At 41.6% G+C, this 13943-nt stretch overlaps 1 protein-coding gene across 2 annotated transcripts in view; it reads right to left on the reverse strand.

Annotated features, from left to right (window-relative positions):
* The window catches only part of LOC133453084 (cAMP-specific 3',5'-cyclic phosphodiesterase 4B-like), a 128687-nt gene extending 121335 nt beyond the window's left edge, over positions 1–7352 (reverse strand). For both annotated transcript variants that reach the window (XM_061732946.1, XM_061732945.1), the window contains exon 1: positions 7185–7352. The gene's annotated coding sequence lies outside the window, so the exon portion shown is untranslated. The remainder of the gene's footprint in view (positions 1–7184) is intronic.
* Positions 7353–13943: the final 6591 nt, after the last annotated feature.

Genomic DNA, 13943 nt, shown 5'->3' on the forward strand with positions numbered 1-13943 from the left:
TTACACCCCCTCACGAGCACTGCGTTCATCACAAGAACACAGACTGGACTTGCCTTGTCCTCAGTCAGGGCGATCTCAGTTGAGGCTCTTCTCTTACGAGGCTCATCAACAGTGGAACAAGTTACCAGTGGCTCTATGTTCAAGGTGTTAAAAACTGTAGTCTTCCCGGACCACCTTCAATTCAATTCAATTCAATTTTATTTATATAGCGTCTAATACAACAAAAGTTGTTTCTAGACGCTTGCCAGAGACCCATACCCAGAACATGACCCCAGAGCAGTTATTACATAAACAATGGCAGGTAAAAACTCCCCTAGTGGGAGAAAAACCTTAAGCCAAACAGTGGCAAGGAAAAACTCCCCTTTAGGAGGGAAGAAACCTTGAGCAGGACCAGGCTCATGAGGGGGGACCCTCCTGCCGAGGGCCAGACTGGTGGGTCAGTGACGGCAACAGCACAGCAGGCAGGTGGAAGCAGCAACGGGATGACCAGGGGTGGGGACCGCAGGCCAGCACGCAGCTCCCGAAGCTCCGGCCCAATCAGCAAGTCCCAGGTTGGGGTGCAGGGTCGGGGGAAAGGTTGAGAAGGGGCAGGGCCAGGGAGCCACCTTCTGTCATGGATTACGTTCCCCCTTTAACTTACTGAGCTGCACTTCAATGTCGTCTTAGTAACACTAAGTTGCAGTTTCTTTACTATGTTACTGTGGTTTGATGATTATTCCTCTGTTGCAAGTCACTTAAATGTGACGTAACAGAGTTCTTAAACCTGAACCCAAAGTTGTCAATTTCTGCAGGCATAGATTATACATCTTATATATTAATTAGTTAAGGCTGCTTAAAATAAATTAAGGTAGGTGGCTGGAAGGTGGCTCAGTTGGTAGAGCATCCTCCCATGAACCTGAAGGTCAGTGGTTTGAGCCCTAGCAAACCTGAAGGTCGGTGGTTTGAGCCCTAGTTCCTCCTGTGTCCACCTAAGAGTCCTTGGGCAAGACACCGAATCCCCCAGTTGTCAGGCCAGCACTGACCTCTGCCGCCAACCAGTGTGTGGGTGAATCTCTACAGTGTGAAGTGCTTTAGGGCTGTAGGAGTACTAGAAAGCACTATATAAGTGTAAGCCATTTACCATAAACACCAGCATGAAGTAAACATGATTTAAATAAATAAGTTTGTTAGCCACAAAAACGAAGAAGGAATCACTAAGCAACGGCCAAGTAGAGTCTGTGGCCAAAGTGAGTACATCATCCAGACCACAAGGAAAAGAAAATCTGGCAAGATTCTTGATTACAATGCTTTTGTGATGGGTTAGCAGCCAACATTGAAATCACTAGATTGCAGTCTCTTAAGAAACCATGCATTTCTGTCTATGCTCAAACAGAAAGGACAGACTTATATTTTACTTTTATGCTTTAAATAGACAAGATAAACTGATGATAAAAAGATTGAAGGCATCAGTCATGGGTAAGAAAAAAGTACTTTCAATTAAAATTCTTTATTCTAAAAGCTGAATAAACACAAGGACCTTTTAGGATGTTTTAGCTATGAAGGTCCCCCTGTAAGGTGAGGCAGTAGGTGTTGAGACTAGGCCTGTGTTGAAAAAATCGATTTCCCAATTCCAAATCGATTCTCATATTAATTCCTAAAAATCGATTCATATGTCTAAAGATCGATTTTTTAAATTTATTTATTTATGTATTTTTTTTTTTTTAATCAATATATTACAACCTTTGGTTATTTTTTTGTTTATCCCCAAAAAAGGAATGTTTTGTTGGACACGAGAATAACTGGTGCCATGTTTTTGCCTTTAAATATGTTTAAAGGTATGAAAACATTAAAGTTGTCAGTTATAGTTGCATAAATTGTCTATTTCATTACTTTATATACTGTCTTGGGGTTACATTTACAAAAAAATGCTAAAAACCAAATTCTCAAAAATTAAAAACCAAAATAGACCGAAAATGGAACAAATAAAAACGGAATGTGGGAAAAAATAAAACCGATTTCCTCCGTCTCTGTTTCCTCCCTGGATCTGTTTGGTAATTCTGACCCACGATGTTTCTGAAAGCAGTTCTATCAGCATTCTGGGAGCTGATTGGTCCTTACAGCATCATTAGCTGCAATACTTGCTGTTTAATCTCAATATCATACTAGTATTCATATTTTGCATAACTACAGTCATATAATTTATAAAACAACTCAAAAAACTGTTTTAATAACACTAACCCAAATCAATATCGGAATCGGATCGGATCAAATCTTGATAATCGATTCTGAATCTTAAGAATCGGAATCGAATCGATTCTTGACATTTGAATCGATCCCCAGCCCTAGTTGAGACACTGTCCATGTTGTACCCTCATTGGCTCTCTTCCTAAGCCTCTCTCTGGTTTTATCTTCCTTCATCTCTTAACTGAGCGCTCTAGCTGCCTCTGCCCTGACAACAGCGTCACATACTGTAGGCCCACAAAGCGATACGCACTTTAAACAAGAGAAAACTGGGAGGGGGGTCCAAAGCTACTTTGTGTGGTTTTGGCCTGTGGCATGGACGGGATGCCATAAAGGCTACAACGACTGTTCAGTCTCTAACCAGCCTCTAACCACAATTTAGAAAATATATAAATAAAACAGACCTTCAGAATCACAATTCAAGAACACATGGACACTGGGGAAAAGTGCTCATGGTTGCAGTGACGGGTGTGGCGATGTGGATGACGCTGGCAGCGGTACCGCTGATATCTCTGCAAGGATACACCCAAACCGTTCCTAATCATACAAAACATGACACAACAGTAACGTCTACCTGCATAAAACACACACAAGGTGGCATCATCTCCAAAACACCATGGCAACAGCAGCAATATCATTTTTTAGCACCAACAAGGGTTTTTTCCGCATGCTGCAAACAATCACGCCCAGATAGGAATCTACTTCTGCATTATTTATTGTAGGTTTCAGGTCGCTTTATTTGCACCTGTAGGTGGATTTGCTTTGGAGAGTTGAGAGCACAAGTGGCATTCACAAACAATAAAATCAAGTAAGACGATAAATCGTCCAAATGCTCCAGTGCTAATCAGGATTACTCCTATAAGTTAAAAGAATGATGAAAATAAAACCAAAGATGAGCAAAATACCAATTATAGATCAAATTAGAAGCTCTACAAACAGCAGTCAATAACGTCTACAGTTGTTTGAATTCCTTTGTCTTAAAAATAGGCCTGTGTTGAAAAAAATCGATTTCCCGATTCTAAATTGATTCTCATATTAATTCCTAAAAATTGATTCATATCTCTAAAGATCGATTTTTTTTTTCTAATTTACTTATGTATTTTTTTTTTCATCATTACAACTTTTGGTTATTTTTTTGTTTATCCCCAAAAAAAGGAATGTTTTGTTGACACGAGAATAACTAGTGCCATGTTTTTTGCCTTTAAATATGTTTAAAGGTATAAAAACATTAAAGTGTAAAACGGAATGTGTGAAAAAATAAAACTGATTTCATCCATCTCTGTTTCCTCCCTGGATCTGTTTGATAATTCTGACCCACATGATGTTTCTGAAAGCAGTTCTATCAGCATTCTGGGAAAGGATTGGTCCTTACAGCATCATTAGCTGCAATACTTGCTGTTGAATCTCAATATAATACTATTATTAATATGTTGCAGAACTACAGTCATATAATTCATGCAACAGCTGAAAAAACAGTTTTAATAATAGTAACCCAAATCAATATCAGATCGAATCGAATCAGGTCGAATCAAAGCCTGATAATCGATTCTGAATCTAAGGAATCGGAATCGAATCGATTCTTGATATTTGAATCGATCCCCAGCCCTAATCTGCATCGCAACAACTTTCCCTCATTCAACTTTACATTCAGCTGTCATGTGCAAAGGCAACTCCCCACACAAAGTTCTTTGTGTGTGCTCACAGCTGGATCCTCATCACAGCTAGCAGACAATCTGCCGGCCTTGGCCCTAAAGGCCTGGCCGACACACGCCCGTCATCTGGAAACCAAACAACATCCAGAGATAAACAGAGCAGCAGTTAGCACATCAGCAGTAACGCCACCAAGCAGTTACTGAGTCACCCGTCTGGCATCCCTTTCAGCTGGACGTGCCGTGTTGTTTCAACACAGTGAGAATAAAAGCCCAGCGGCCAGCTGAGTCCGTAGCCCGGGCCCAGACCCGGAGCACAAACACGTCACTCACTCTGGCTTTGAGGAGGAAAACTGCTGAGTTGCAGAAGTGAAACGTGATAATAGGAGATGCCAGTAAAAAGTTACAACCGGATATCATGAGAAAGCTGCAGTGGGATGGGGGGGGGGCTAAAAATGGGCTGGTAACATAATATTCCAGCAAAAAAATCAATACTGTTTTTATTGTGACATAAATACTGCACGTACACGATCACAGTTTTAATAGGGGATGCTGTTAAGACTCATTCTGCTCATTCTAGCAGAAACACACACTAAATTGCTCAATTTGAAAACCCAGAATTTAAGTTTCAATGTTAAGAATAAAATATTACGGTTTTAAAGGTCACATTTATGTCTATTAATACTTTTAAAGGTACTGTGGGTATTCGCTTAAAGGATGCTCAGAACACAAAGTCAGTGTGAGATGAAAGCCAGCACCTATAATTCCCCATCAGACCAACATTCAGCAGCTTTTATCCGTGTTCTCTCTTTCACTCACTATTGCTATTACTATTGCGAGGCTGCAATCTGCAACACTTTGGGTTTCGTACACCACAACATCCTACATTTGTGTCAAAGGATTTATTATAAGATGAAAAGTGGTGGCTTTCGTCTCAGTTTGAGATGTTTTGAAGACACCATGAAGGGGAATGATGAATATTAAACTGCTGTAGTCACCTGCCGCCCCCCGTAAGGGCATGATGCTGCTACTGAGTCGGTATTGATGACAGACAGTCAAAGTCAAATTAATACATAAATATAATCTGGATTTAAACAACTCAGTAAAACATTGAGGCTAATTAGTGCCATTTATCTCCTCGGCATCTCAGTGAAACTCATTTACCAGGAACTCTATTGTTAAAAGGGTTGATTGATTGTCTAATGCAGGAGTCGGCAACCCACGGCTCTAGAGCCGCATGGTTCCTGGAGCTTTTTCAAAAAATGTTTGACCTTTTTTCCTTATAGTCTCGACATTTCGACTTTTCTTCTCAAAATTTTGACTTTTTTCTCAACATTTTGACTTTTTTCTCGACATTTCGACTTTTTTCCCGAAGTGCATAATCGTGTTATAACTAATATAGAAACATGCAGCATGTGTTGCCTTCATTCTAAGGCTTATACAAGACTTCATTTTTTGCAGCTCCAGACATATTTGTTTTTTGTGTTTTTGGTCCAATATGGCTCTAAAACATGTTGGGTTGCCGACGGCTGGTCTAATGGAATATCACACTTGGTTTATAGCCCAAACCAGATACCCCTTCCTTAGGAAGGACGTTCAGGAACACCCGGGCTTTCCTTTACACCATTTACCCAAACACCCAAATCCTAAACATATCCATTTCAACGAGGTTGAAGTGTGGGCGTCTTTTGTCTTATTTGAAGTCATCAACACATTTTAAGGGATGCATTCATACAGTACATATATCCAACTGTTCTGACCACACACAAAACCTGCGTGATTAACTGAATCAAAAGAGCTTTCAGTACAACTCATGCGTCCTCCAAAATAGCTGCTGCACAGCTGAAGTCCTGGAGTGCAGCCACCTGAACGCCATGAAACATTATTCTCAACAAATACATCCTTTGTCCCTTTCGGGATGAGACTTGAGACGCCTTTTATCAAAACTTCCAACAGTCAAACGTAAGGGCTGTTAGGATTTTATGAAATTGTTTAAAGGTGTGAAGGGTTTTTCTATAAGATTCTACACTGGTGTTGTTTCTGTATTTGCAGGCTCACCTCCTGTTCAGGAGTTCAGCTATCGCTCAGCTGTTTCCTCTAGTTGCAGGGTCAACTCCTCTTTTATGACTAGGCTGTTAAATAGTGACAATTAAGCGAAACATGTGTTTTAACCCTGATGGGTCTCATCCGTTATCTGGGTTGACATCTTAAGTAGGAAGCAATAAACAGGGACGTACAGCTGAAGGTCTGATACATGTATGTTTGGCAGAAGGGATTCACGTACAAAGAACACCTCAATGTTTAGTATAAATACGACTGGATCGATGACCACCGGGTGCATTTCTCTCCTACCTTTGTGGTTTGAGAGAAGAACCTCCGGCCAACATTGTGCATGATATAATAAAAGCTTGTAATAACTTTGATTCTGTTCACTGGTTTTCTCATGCACCAGACAAACGAACACGCAGATCTTTCTGAATCAGAATCAGAATCAGAGTCAGAATCAGGTTTATTTGGCCAGGTCAGGTCAGACAAGACATGGAATTTGATTCGGTTGTTATCGCTCAAAATCATTAAAGACAGCTCCCACCCCGGCTCTGACCTGTTTGACCTGCTGTCTTCAGGGAGACGCTACAGAGTCATCAGGTCAAACACTAACAGTCTAAAAAACTGCTTTTTCCCTAAAGCCATAACTGCCCTGAACAACATGTGAATGCCTTCATGTGCAATTACTGTTTTTACAATGCAATACTTTTTCCCGGACTATCTGTGCAATATTCCACCACATGTGTTTCTGTTAAATGTTATTATCTGTAGATAGGATCTCAGGTCTTGATTTCACTATTCAAATGTACCTTAACCTTTTTATATTTTTTTTATTATTTATCTTTCTTATATTCTTATATTTCTTATTGTTAGCACTGTCTTGCACTGGAGAGGTGATGCTGCTTTCAATAACACTGTACCCATGTGTATTGACAATAAAGTATTCTATTCTATTCTATTCTATTCTATTAAATGACAGCTCTTATACAATTTTTAAAAAGTGAAAGGTGCAGCAGAATGAGGTAGACATGATTATTGGAAGGTGCGTTGTTACAGGATATGATTGTGTTATTATAATTACAGTTATTATTATTATTATTATTATTATTATTATTATTATTATTATTATTATTATTATTATTATTATTATTATTATTATTATTATTTCAGGGCTAAAACGGAATTTCTGCTGAGAACCATGGGCTTGACACAACATGCCGGCAGTAAAAGGTGTGGATTGTCCCGGAGGAAGTTGGATGGATCACTCACTGGCGGCTCCTGGTGCTGCGCTGCGCGGCGGTGGCGGTGCGTCCGGCTCCGGTGCTCCGGTGCTCCGGCTGCGGTGTGCGGGGCTCCGGTGCTCCGGCTGCGGTGCGTCGGGGCTCCGGTGCTCCGGCTGCGGTGTGCGGGGCTCCGGTGCTCCGTGAAAGTGTCCTCCTCCGCTGCTGCTCTGAACTGCGCGCCCAGGAAGCCCTCGCCCCTTTTATTCCGCTCCGCTCGGGTCCATTCAGCTCCCTCGCCCCCGCGGCCCCGCCTGGTGCGCCGGTACCAATGGCGCGCCGGCGCGCTCGCACCGTGCCGTCCCCCGAGCAAGCCCGCCGGAGCCCAGTAGATTCCCTACCGGAATCCCTGACCGGTACGTTTAAAGGGGACCTATTATGGCATTTAATGTCTATTTTAAACAGGCTTTGAATGTCTTAAAAACAAGCTTTTGATTGTTTTTGCTAAATAAATTAGAAATTCAGCCTCTGGGACATGTCTCTTTTTTTACCATTTCTAACCTCATTAACTATGCAGGATTCTGAGTGGGCGGGGCTATGATAATGAGGCTCTGTGCTGATTGGCTGCCTGAATGACGCGATACACCGCTACGAAAAAATGCTCCGGGCGGCGGAGTTAAACCTGAATTATGGTTCGTTAAATCGACACAGACCGTACGCCGTAGGGCAGTGGTGGAGCGCGGGTCTCAGTACAGAGGGGGCGGAGCATTCTCCATGGGCCCTTATGATAGTCATTTTAACGTTCAACAACACCTCATCCTACCCATCAAACAACATTTATTCTCACTTTTATTGAGCCAAGCCTATAGGCCTATGCTGCAGAAAGCAGAGTAAAGTCACAAACTTGTTCAGAAGAACACACACACACACACACACACACACACACACACACACACACACACACACACACACACACACACACACACACACACACAGCTGTCAATCACACGGCGCTGAAAACTCAGATAGTCACGGACTGACTCAGTTCCATCTTTGATACAGCTTAAATACAAAAAAAACATAGCTGTCTAAAATTACACAATCTATTTAGTTAGATATAAACACAGCGGCCTATATCATCATTTCTGAGCTCTATAACAGAGAATAGACTCTAGTTTAGTTGACAACAACACAAAGCTCATTCAAATAGGCAAGTGGTCAAGAATACACAACATTCTGATAAAGACATTATTTATGAAGGTTACACGGACTCACCAATGGTAGTTGACTCTTCCATAATCCTTGGCCCGAACAAAATAATCCAGGTAACGTGGAAAACAGGGTAACATTCAAAACTTTATACATGCTCAGTCCTCTTTTAAAGTTTAGCGCTCATCTCCTTCATGGCAGCAAACTTGTCGCAAATTGGCTGTAACTGTTCCAGCCAATCAGCATCACAGCCCTGATGCGTTCAGGACAGTTGTAAAGTAAGAATTAGCCTACACTGGCTGCACAATGCACATTTTATCATTATTATAGCCTACAAATTACGATTATAGATGAACGTATCACACAAAACGGGGCCCTATGAGCTTGTGGGCCCCGTGGTGACCGCACCTTTGCCCCCCTCTGGCTCTGCTACTGCCGTAGGCTCTGCGTTGGTGTAACGCGGAAGCATAAATCAGCCTTTACACCTTGTCATGCATGCATGCGATGCGAGCGTCAGCAACAAAATCAATTCCATTGCTTTATTTTCTATTGGACTGTCCTAACTAAAGTTAGGACAGTTAGGACTAAGTTAGGACAGTTAGGACTGAACATTTGTCGGACGCCCTGCTTCTATTTTCTTCCTCTCGCTCACGTTGAAAGCCGGTTGAAAGCGCTGTAGGAAACAGTCACGGATGAGGAACGGCTGATCCAGTTAGTGGAAATGAGAAGTTATCTCTATGATTCCTCCTCATTTCACTACAAAAACCTCAATAAAGTGGCAGCTGCTGGAGGGAGATGGACAGAGAGCGTCCGATGTCACGCAGTGCTGCGATAGTCGGACGCTCACATGCAGATACACGGTTTTATAGTTGTGGGCGTTTGTATTTTGGTTACGTAACAAAAACCTGAACGGTTCGTAGATCCACATCACACTGGATGGCTCATCCGGGCGGCTGTACAGACACTGCAGAATCTGGTTGCTTTCCTCCTTCTCTGAGTTGGCAGGCTGAGGGGAGACCACTTTATATATGTTAAAGCAAGAAAAAACATGTTTTTCATAATAGGTCCCCTTTAAAGTATGAAATTCTTTGTTTTGTTGTTTTGTTTTCTTATCTTCTCTTGAATTGTTGTTGATGTACAAAATCAAATCAAATCAAATCAAATAAGTTAAAAGAACAGGAAAAGTTAAATGGAAGTTTTCTCTTAATCATCCATAGGAAGTAAACTGAAATTCAGAAAATGAATCCAGGGGCGCCTCCAAAAATGTTTCATAGAGGGGGCCACTTCAATTCTTGGGGTGGACACCAAAACTAAGAGCCATCATTACAGGATTTTATTATACTGTTGTAATATACAGGCTCAGAAATACTTAAGGAAACGCTGACTGATATGCATTTGGCCCAAATATTTTGGGATGAAACACATAACTGACGATAGAATCTATGTGACCGGCAAGTGTTTTTTTTTTGTTTTATTGAGGCCAGTGGGGTGGCCAGCAAATGGTTGGGGGGGCCGTGGCCACCCCTGGCCCCCCCCCTGGTGGCACCACTGAATTAATCATTCAATTCATGATTTTCAACAAAATACTGTAGTAAATAACTGCACTTTTTATACATTTAAAATGCTATTAACAATTATGTTTTGTGTTAAAGTAACTGCGACTGCGTATTACCGTTGAGCCTGTCAGGGTATCATATGCCAATAACTTCTGCCGTGTTGTGTTCAAGGCCAGGCTCTGGAGCGGATTGGAATCATTTCTGATGCCTTGCTTGTTGCCAGGCAACAGCTGTCCTGGAACAGAGATGAATGGGTGTCCCTGAGCCCTTTTCCCTTTATCTTCATCTTTTTTATCTTCCTCATCCTTTTACTCCTTTTATGCTTTTCATACAGTAAAATTGCAGTCTTGCATTGTTGTATTCTCACAGTTTCCTTCTCAACCACCACATCGGTGGGTCTTTGTGTCTTTTTAAAATATAATTAACACAGTGTTAGTGTCACAGATGTAATCTCTGCTTATTTAAAATAATCAGTCAAACCGATCCCCAGAAGTAATTAGCACCTGGACAGTCTCATCCTCACACGATAAGGAGCTGTTCGCTGCTTCTGATCCACCGGAGCTCTGAGTCTAAATTTGGTGTGAAAATCCTCCCAGGGTACCTGAGTGGGAGCAGCTGAAGCCTCTGGCGTTCGTCCACACAACTGTGCTGGGCTGTGTTCGCTTTGGATCCGTGTTCAAGTGTTAATTCTAAGAGTGCAACAACTCCCAGTCACCTCTCCCCCCGAGCCGGCCTCGGGGCCTCACCTGCATCAGGTCTGGTCTCTGTGGAGATACAGGAACTTAACAGAGTTTGTTGAACATGATACTGAAAGATCCTCACGTTTGTTTGTCTGGTGAGCCATGAGAAAACCAGGGAACAATCAGTATTAGAAATTAATTTTGAGTTACTGTATTTTCCGCATTAAAAGCGCAACTTCAATGAATTACACATTTTAAAACTTTTTCCATATATAAGGCGCACCGCATTATAAGTCGCACTAAATATCTGGTAAAATACCGTACTATAGTGGCTGGGGTTGAGTTACGTATCTACATGATGGAGCTGCGCTACAGGAAATGCTACAAAATCCTACAGCAAATGCAAAAAAAAAAAAAACAAGAAGAAAAGTACCGTATGTCAAACTTTATTAACAAAATAAAAACCAGCTTTGCTCCGTCTGGTCACAGTCGCCATTATGTGAGTCAGCGTTGGTGCTGTTGTCTTGAAAGTCTGTGACGATTCCTGACGTTTTTAGCGCCATGACTTTGCCGACACCAACTACAGTAGCTACAATCCCTGACTACAGTAACAGAAATTACCATAATGATCATATATAAGGCGCACTGGATTATAAGGCGCACTGCCGATTTTTGAGAAATTTAAAAGGCTTTTAAGTGCGTCTTATAGTGCGGAAAATATGGTAAGCTCCAATTTGTATTTATTAAATGACACACTGGATCTTCAGTTAGACCGGAAAAAAAGCAGGATATTAATTATGATCACATACTTCGCTAAGAAATGCATACCGTACTTTTACTTTGGAAAGTGATTCCCCTCCAACTTTCAAGTTTTTTTTTGATCAAATTTCAGTTTTTTTACCATTGGAAAAATTAACTTTGGAAAAATACAACCGTGGTCATATTTTTCAAGAATTTTGGTTTCCATTATTTTCAAAACTGGAGAATTTTTCCAAAGGGGAACAATGAGTATTTCTATTTTCGAACTTGTGCCTTATATGTATGTGTGTTTGTATGTATGTATGGATATATATATAGTTTGATATCGCTGTTGCTGCCATTATATATTTTTTTATTTATTTATTTTTTTAATATTTATTTAATTTTGTTCTCCCTTAATGTATGTTTTTTTTTTTTTTTTCCCCCTAGGGTAATTATGGGGAGGGTAGGAATGTGGGTAGAATAGAAGTCATGAATGTGAAAATGTGAATTGTGAAAATTATTGTGAAATAAAAAGATATTAAAAAAAAAAAAGAAAACCAGGGAACAGAATCAAAGATGATACAAGCTTTTATTATATCATGCACAATGTTTTCCAGCCGTAGGTTTTACACTTCTCTCAAAGAAATGCAGACTGTTGTCATCAATCCAGTCATATTTATAGTGAAAAAGGGAGGTGTTTTGTACGTTGTAGGAGCCGATGTTGAACCTTATCTGGGAGTCCAACTGCAGTGAAAGAAACTTAAACATGTCACACTTTCAGCCATATATTTTCTGTTGTAACTTGTCCATCTCTAATCCGACATGCCAACCCGGCAAAGATCTACGACAACCAAAACCCAGAGAAAAACAGTCTTAAAAAGAACCCTGGTTATTAAGACTTGTAGTCCCTAATTAGCCACAATTGTTCTCTTATACTAAAATATGTTGTTAGAAACACATAAAATAATCTAATTGCTTTAAAAATCTACAATGTTTATCACATATTTTGACCTGCGGGAGGCGCCATGTTTTACCTGCGCAATGCATTCTGGGGGCGATGACGTAGAGCGGTGGCTCTGGGAAGATAAGCCGCGTTAGTTTAACTGGGACAGGTATCTAAAACATAGTTGAGCAGCATCTCCCGGCCGTGGAGGCTGACGAGGGAGCCCATAAGACGTCTCGGTTCAGGCAAACTGGATCAAAGTTCTGTGATGCACGGGAGATCTGCAAAAATGATCAATGTCGTGCGCATCTTACCAGTGCATTAGGCTCCTGCGTAGATGGCGTAGGCTACGGCGTAGCCTGCGTAGCCTACGGCGTAGACGGCGTAGGGTACGCCGTAGCCTGCGTAGCCTACGCCGTCTACGCCGTAGCCGGGGCTCTAGAGCCCGCAGCGCACCGCTCTCCGCTCTCCACTCTCCGCTCTCGCCGCCGCCGGGATGGAGACGCCGGTGGGCAGGAGGCACGTTTGGGTGGTCATAGCCCACTCCTGCCCCCCCTAATACCGGCTTCGGTGCTGGGTTTTGATGGTTTGATGACAGACCAGAGGCTGAGGGGACTGGCCTGGGACTTTGACGAAACGGGAGGCGCAGACTTCGCGTCAAATAGGCAAGAACATCTTTATTTAATTTAATGACGCCAGATCTGGCTGGGGTTTTTATTGTAGCATCGGTTATCTGCTAGTTGAAACGTGTGGTCGGTTAGTCTATCTGAGTTTTATGGTGTTTTTATAGTTCATGCTTTATGGTGCAGTACTTTTTTTTTTTTTTTTTTTTTTACTTTTTTGTCGGTGCGCCGTCACTTTAATGTTTAGCTGTGTTTTCATCTGTGTTTCTGGTGCGCCGTCACCTGTTTAGGTGTGTTTTCATCTGTTTCTGGGTGTCAGAACAGTGTACGGGGGTTAGCAGGTGCCACCGTCTGACGTCACTACCCAGAATGTAAACAACAATGGCGACCTACATGTTAAATTATATTTTCAAATTTTATAAAAACGAAGACATTCTCAAGGTTTTTTATATCACATTGTTATAATTGATACCAACATTTATCTTTTAAGACCTACATGTCTTAATAGCCAGGGTTCCTTTTAAAGGAGCATGAGGCTCCTTTTAAGAAATGAGACTCTCTAGCGCCACCCTTCGCCACGACGGCCGTCGGGGGTACTGCAGCCAACAGTGAAGCCGGCACGGGAGAACGGGGAGAACATGCATGCAGCGTCATGTGACGTCACATCCACAGCCCAGCGCGGGAAATTCGGGACCGGAATTGTAGCACATTTTGCAGCACACAGCCTGTTCAAGGCAACGGAGAGATACACTAGAGGGCTCATTCTTTTTGGTTTGGAACGCTTCATCTGACATTATTACTAGAAAACTTAAAACGTATACGAATTCTTTTCATAAATCCTGCCTCAAGCTCCTTTAAACATCCGTTCCTCTTCACTGTCCTCACCTAAAGAACTCAGCTAGTATAGTCAGTCTGGTCATAAAAACAGGTGGTTCTGTGCTGAGAGCAACCACCAGAGTACAATCTTATAAAAAAAAACCCTCATACTTTTAACACTCTAATAAAATCCTAACAATAACAAGCATTGTCATGTGGAACATATATTATGTTATATTA

The sequence above is a fragment of the Cololabis saira genome, chromosome 10 (genome assembly GCF_033807715.1).
Source record: "Cololabis saira isolate AMF1-May2022 chromosome 10, fColSai1.1, whole genome shotgun sequence".
NCBI classification, from domain to species: Eukaryota; Metazoa; Chordata; class Actinopteri; order Beloniformes; family Belonidae; genus Cololabis; species Cololabis saira.